The 7003-nt window shown below is 37.1% G+C and overlaps 1 pseudogene; it reads right to left on the minus strand.

Moving 5' to 3' along the window:
- Positions 1-5825: 5825 nt before the first annotated feature.
- Positions 5826-6696, minus strand: LOC101405144 (MOB kinase activator 1A pseudogene; annotated as a pseudogene).
- Positions 6697-7003: the final 307 nt, after the last annotated feature.

Below are 7003 nucleotides of genomic sequence, written 5' to 3' on the forward strand. Positions count from 1 at the left end.
AAGAGCTGGTTCTTTGAAAAGATCAACAAAATTGACAAACCTTTAGCTAGACTCACCAAGAAAAAAAGAGAGAAGGCACAAATAAGTAAAATCAGAAATGAAAGAGGAGAGGTTACAACAGACACCTCAGAAATACAAAAGATTATAAGAGAATACTATGAAAAGCTATATGCCAACCAATTCAACAATCTGGAAGAAATGGATAAATTCTTAGAATCATACAACCTTCCAAAACTGGATCAAGAAGAAGTAGAGAATTTGAATAGACCAATCACCAGTAAGGAGATCGAAACAGTAATCACAAACCTCCCCAAAAATAAAAGTCCAGGAGCAGACGGCTTCCCTGGTGAATTCTACCAAACATTCAAAGAAGACTTAATACCTATCCTTCTCACACTCTTCCAAAAAATTGAGGAGGGGGGGAAGCTCCCTAACTCATTTACAAAGCCGACATTACCCTGATACCAAGACCAGACAAAGACAACACAAAAAAGAAAATTACAGGACAATACCACTGAGGAACATCGATGCAAAAATCCTCAACAAAATACCAGCAAATCGCATACAACAATATGTTAAAAAGATTATACACCATGATCAAGTGGGATTTATTCCAGGTATGCAGGGATGGTTTAGCATTTGCAAATCAATCAATGTAATACACCACATTAATAAAATGAAGAATAAAAATCACATGATCATCTCAATAGATGCAGAGAAAGCATTTGACAAGATACAGCATCCATTTATGATAAAAACTCTGAATAAAATGGGTATAGAAGGAAAGTACCTCAACATAATAAAGGCCATATATGAGAAACCCACAGCTAATATCATCCTCAATGGTGAAAAACTGAAAGCTATCCCTCTAAGAACAGGAACCAGACAAGGATGCCCACTGTCACCACTCCTATTTAACATAGTACTGGAAGTCCTAGCCAGAGCAATCAGGCAAGAGAAAGAAATAAAAGGGATCCAAATTGGAAAGGAAGAAGTGAAACTGTCACTATTTGCAGATGACATGAATTTATATATAGAAAACCCTAAAGAATCCACCAAAAAACTTTTAGAATTAATAAACGAATACGGTAAAGTTGCAGGATACAAAATCAACATACAAAAATCAGTTGTATTTCTATACACTAACAATGAAGTAGCAGAAAGAGAAATTAAGAATACACTCCTATTTACAATTACAACAAAAAGAATAAAATACATAGGAATAAACTTAACCAAAGAGGTGAAAGATCTGTACTATAAAACATTGCTAAAAGAAATTGAACGGCCCCGTGGCTTAGCGGTTAAGTGCGCGCACTCCACTGCTGGCGGCCCAGGTTCGGACCCCGGGCGCGCACCAACACACCGCTTCTCCGGCCATGCTGAGGCCATGTCCCACATACAGCAACTAGAAGGATGTGCAACTATGACATACAACTATCTACTGGGGCTTTGGGGGGAAAAATAAATAAATAAATAAATAAAATTTAAAAAAAAGAAAGAAATTGAAGAAGACACAAATAAATGGAAAGATATTTCCTGCTCTTTGATTGGAAGAATTAACATAGTTATGTGCATACTTCCTAAAGCAATCTATAGATTCAATGCAATCCCTATCAAAGTTCCAACAACATTTTTCATATAAGTAGAACAAAGAATCCTAAAATTTATATGGAACAACAAAAGACCCCGAATATCTAAAGGAATCCTGAGAAAAAAGAACAAAGCTGGAGGTATCACACTCCCTGATTTTAAAATATACTACGAAGCTATCGTAACCAAAACAGCATGGTACTGGCACAAAAACAGACACACAGATCAATGGAATAGAATCGAAAGCCCAGAAATAAACCCACACCTCTATGGACAGCTAATCTTCCACAAAGGAGCCAAGAACATACAATGGAGAAAAGAAAGTCTCTTCAACAAATGGTGTTCGGAAAACTGGACAGCCACATGCAAAAAAATGAAAGTAGACCCTTACGTTACACCATACACAAAAATTAACTCAAAATGGATTAAAGACTTGAATGTAAGACCTGAAACTATGAAACTTCTAGAAGAAAACATAGGCAGTACGCTCTTCGACATCGGTCTTAGCAATATATTTTCAAGCACCATGTCTGACCAGGCAAGAGAAACAATAGAAAAAATAACCAAATGGGACTACATCAAACTAAAAAGCTTCTGCCCAGCAAAGGAAACCATCGACAAAATGAAAAGACAACCTAATAATTGGGAGAAGATATTTGCAAACCATACATCTGATAAGGGGTTAATCTCCAAAATATATAAAGAACTCATGCATCTCAACAACAAAAATAACTAACAACCCAGTTAAAAGATGGGCAAAAGACCTGAACAGACATTTCTCCAAAGAAGATATACAGATCGCCAACAGGCACATGAAAAGATATTCAACATGATTAACTATCAGGGAAATGCAAATCAAAACTACAATGAGATATCACCTCACGCCTGTCAGAATGGCTATAATTAACAAGACAGGAAACGACAAGTGTTGGAGAGGATGTGGAGAGAAGGGAACTCTCAGACACTGTTGGTGGGAGTGCAAACTGGTGTGGCCACTATGGAAAACAATATGGAGATTCCTCAAAATATTAAGGATAGAACTACCATACGATCCAGCTATTCCACTGCTGGGCGTTTATCCAAGGAACATGAAAACACCAATGCGTAAAGATACATGCACCCCTGTGTTCACTGCAGCGTTATTCACAATAGCCAAGACTTGGAAGCAACCTAAGTGCCCATCAAGGGACGAAGGGATAAAGAAGATGTGGTATATATACACAATGGATTACTACTCAGCTATAAGAAATGATGAAATCCAGCCATTTGTGACAACATGGATGGACATTGAGGGTATTATGCAAAGTGAAATAAGTCAGAGGGAGAAGGTCAAATATCGTATGTTCTCCCTCATTAAGTAGTAGATAATAACAACAACAAACAAACACATAGAGACAGAGATTGGATTGGTGGTTACCAGAGGGGAAGGGGGGAGGGAGGAGGGCAAAAGGGATAATTCGGCACGTGTGTGGTGATGGGTTGTAATTAGTATTTGAGTGGTGAACATGACGTAATCTATGCAGAAATAGAAGTATAATGATGTACAACTGAAATTTATACAATATTATATACCAATGTTACTGCAATAAAAAAATAAAAAAATTAAACATTAAATTATTATTTAAAATAAAATAAATGGAGAAAAGTGATGACGCTTTTGTTTGAGAATACTAAAAATATCAGGAATGAAGATGAAAATGCAACCCCAGTTGAAAAATATAATTCCTTCTGGTATTAAAAAAAAAGAAAAGCTATCAAGGTTTAATTTAAAGTTGACAGGCAGTAATATTCTAGGCAGTACTTTCTATAAACTAGCTTTCTTTTTTATAGGTGATCAACGTAATCCTACAGAATCGCTGACAGGGAACTCTGGATTAGTTTAAACGTTAATTGTGGAATGTTTCACATAGGGCTTTTCTGTTTTTTCACAAGAGATTTTCCCACTCTTTAACTCCACAGATAATGATATCTAGTTCAGCCTAAATTAGATGAAATCTTTTTCTTTAAAATCCAGTTTGTATTTAAGAATTTATTAAAATTGAATTATTAAAGAGGGCTTTTTTTCTAAACAATTACTTTGTTTATAATCTAGTGGGATAATAAAAAATAAATAACAAAAATACTATCAAATCTAATCTTTATCAAAGCCATCAAGGAGGTCAGTGAGTGACTACAAAAATCATAGCCCTGAAATATAGCATGTAGGTGAATTTAAACCTTTTTCTGTCTGGCAAATCTTCCAATATACTTGTTGTGCCTTAATATATTCTAAACAGTCAGCTGGACTTTACTAAGTCTTAGGACCCAAATGAAAAATAGGTGTTTTCTTATTAAAGAGGAAGATCCTTTTTATCCAAAGAGAAATAAAATAAATTTGAGTATTGATACAAAAACAGGTAAAACGGAAGAAACCTCTTTAAGGGCTCAATCCATTCTTTTTTTTTTTTAATTTAATTTAATTTATTTATTTTTCCCACAAAGCCCCAGTAGATAGTTGTATGTCATAGCTGCACATCCTTCTAGTTGCTGTATGTGGGACGCTGCCTCAGCATGGTCTGAGAAGAAGTGCGTCGGTGCGCGCCTGCGATCCGAACCTGGGCCCCCAGCAGCGGAGCATGTGCACTTAACCGCTAAACCACGGGGCCCGCCTCAATCCATTCTTTTAATATTAGCAGAATGAAGGAAGATATTTTACTTATTCCTCTTTTATAAATAAACACATTAAAGAATAGGTAGCACACCACACCATTAGCTGTGCTATAAATTTTGTACACCTTAAGGATTTTTGCTGTGGTTTTCCTTAAGTTATCGTTTTGGGGATAAAGTTCATGCATTCCCACATTAGAACATAAATGAAAAGAGTGGCTTTGAGATCTATGTTTGTCATAATTTTTTTGAAGATTATTTTTTCTTAACCATAATCTTCACATGTCAAAATTAATTTGAATGAAGCATTTCAAAATAAAAATCTATAAGATTATCCTTAGAAGCCTTAAAAGATATTATTTCTGAAATAAACACATATACCGTCCTAACAATTTAGATAGGTTTATATGTTGATGAAATCTCAAATGAAGATTGAAAAATAAAAAGGAACTTTAGGAAAAAAACTTTTGTATGTTTCTATGCCACATATGCTATATGATGATTAAAATAGCAATCACAGGTTTTGTAATACAGATAGATAGATAGACAGATACATACATACATACATACATACATACGCACACACATACATAGATAGACAGACAGACAGATAGATAGATGGATAGACAGATTCTTATCTATAAAAGCCCTGCCATACAAACTTGAAAATAAAATACAAAATGACACAAATGTTCTAAATGTTAAGATAACCTAATAATGTATTTTTTTAAATTTCTAAATTGAAGTGGAATAATACCTATCTGACTGTGTGATTGTGTTGTTAGGAAATGTAGTTTGGAAACTTGCTAATGAATTAGTGGCAGAAATTCTCATTATTGATTATACTGTCACCTGAAACAGACTCAATCAATTTCTTCAGCAAAGGAACAATGACTAAACTAACAAACCACAGGTTAGTCATCATGTATTACAATCAAATGTGACTTCGTGGAAATAACAGGTGTTAGAGTATGCCAAAGTTAGCTACGCCCTTAAGTTATTACTTTGAAGCCAACCTACCTTTGAAACAATTTTATCAGTAGGCACAGACAATGAGTGTCTTTGTGTCCTGTTTTCTAACAGTTTGTATCACTAGTTGTATTAGTTTGCTAGGGCTGCCAGGCAACAAAGTACCACATACCAGATGGCTCAGAAAAACAGAAATGAATTGTCTCACAATTCTGGAGGCTAGAAGTTCAAAATCAATGTATTGGCAGGGTTGGTTCCTTCTGAGAGCTATGAGGGAAGGATCTGTTCCGGGCCTCTCTCTTTGACTTGTAGACGTATCACCCTGATCTCTGCCTTCATGTTCACATGGCATTCTGCCTGTGTGCATGTCTCTATGTCCAAATTTCCTCTTTTTTATGACACCAGTCATATTGGATTAGGGCCCACCCTAATGACCTCATCTTAACTTAATTACATCTGCAAGGACCCTATTTCCAAATAAGGTCACATTCTGATGTACGAGGGGGTTAGGACTTCAACATATGATTTTGGGGGGGACACAATTCAACCCCTAATACAAGCCTATAATGGATTAGCAATGAAATAACTCTAGCAGTAGATGAAGCAAGAGTGTAACTGTGTTATAGAAATCTGTCTTTCAGTCCAAGCTTCTCAACGAATTCCTGAAGTGGTGCTAACTCTCACCTATCAATCAAATTGAACTCTTAAATAAATAAAGTATTTAAAGGATGTATTGCCTTTTCTTGCAGTTGTATCACAGAATCAAAGAGCTGTTAAGAAACACGGGGGGCTGGCCCAGTGGCACAAGCGGTTAAGTGTGTGCGCTCCACTGCGGCGGCCCGGGGTTCACCGGTTCGGATCCCAGGCACGCACTGACGCAGTGCTTGTTGAGCCATGCTGTGGTGGCGTCCCATATAAAGCAGAGGAAGATGGGCATGGATGTTAGCTCAGGGCCAATCTTCCTCAGAAAAAAGAGGAGGATTGGCATCAGATGTTAGCTCAGGGCTGATCTTCCTCACACACACAAAAAAGAAATATGGGCATAAACCTTGACTGGATGCTTTAGAATAGTCTTTACCACAGATATAAAGTTTGGGGGAGATGGGACACCAATCTTTGAAGGAAAAAGAGTTTCATGATCAAATTAATCTTGAACTCAAGCCACCAAATAGTTGGTGTATTTTGGAGCAGAAATACCGGTGCCTTAATATCAGTACCATCTTCCCAATTATATTCATATCTTGAACCTACAGACATGACTAGACAACTTGCTTCAGTGCAGAGTTCTGATCTGGTTGAAGAAATCCATCCTGTTAACTGTCATCCATTGACTGATGTCCTCTTTCTCTGGCAATATGAAAGCTCCTCTCGTATTCCCACTTCCTAGAGTGCTTCTGTATGTTTTAAGTCTTGATACTGATGAGATCCTTCAGGGATGTTCTTCTTTGACTTGAATGTATTAGAAGAATGGTTGCTGAAGAGGAAGCTCATCTTTTCTCCTCGGGGGTGAGAGGTGGGGGTGGGGGGAGGGAGAGGCCATTAGACTCCAATGCAGTCAGTATTCAGAGCCAGCACTTGGGAACTGAGAGGAGGTAGACAGTTCTCCGTCCATGGACAGTGAAGCTCAGGCTACCACTGCTCTGAGCCAGGGTCGAACTTGGTGTAGATCCCTATGCTGCCTCCCCCACCTCACCAACTAGAAAAACGGACCCACCCACATCTCACAAGAAAAGGCTTCACTTACATTGCAGTTATAATGTTTGACATAAATCAAATAAATATATAATTATAAATTGTG

The sequence above is a fragment of the Ceratotherium simum genome, chromosome X, assembly GCF_057802395.1.
Source record: "Ceratotherium simum simum isolate JZ-2026a chromosome X, ASM5780239v1, whole genome shotgun sequence".
NCBI lineage: Eukaryota > Metazoa > Chordata > Mammalia > Perissodactyla > Rhinocerotidae > Ceratotherium > Ceratotherium simum.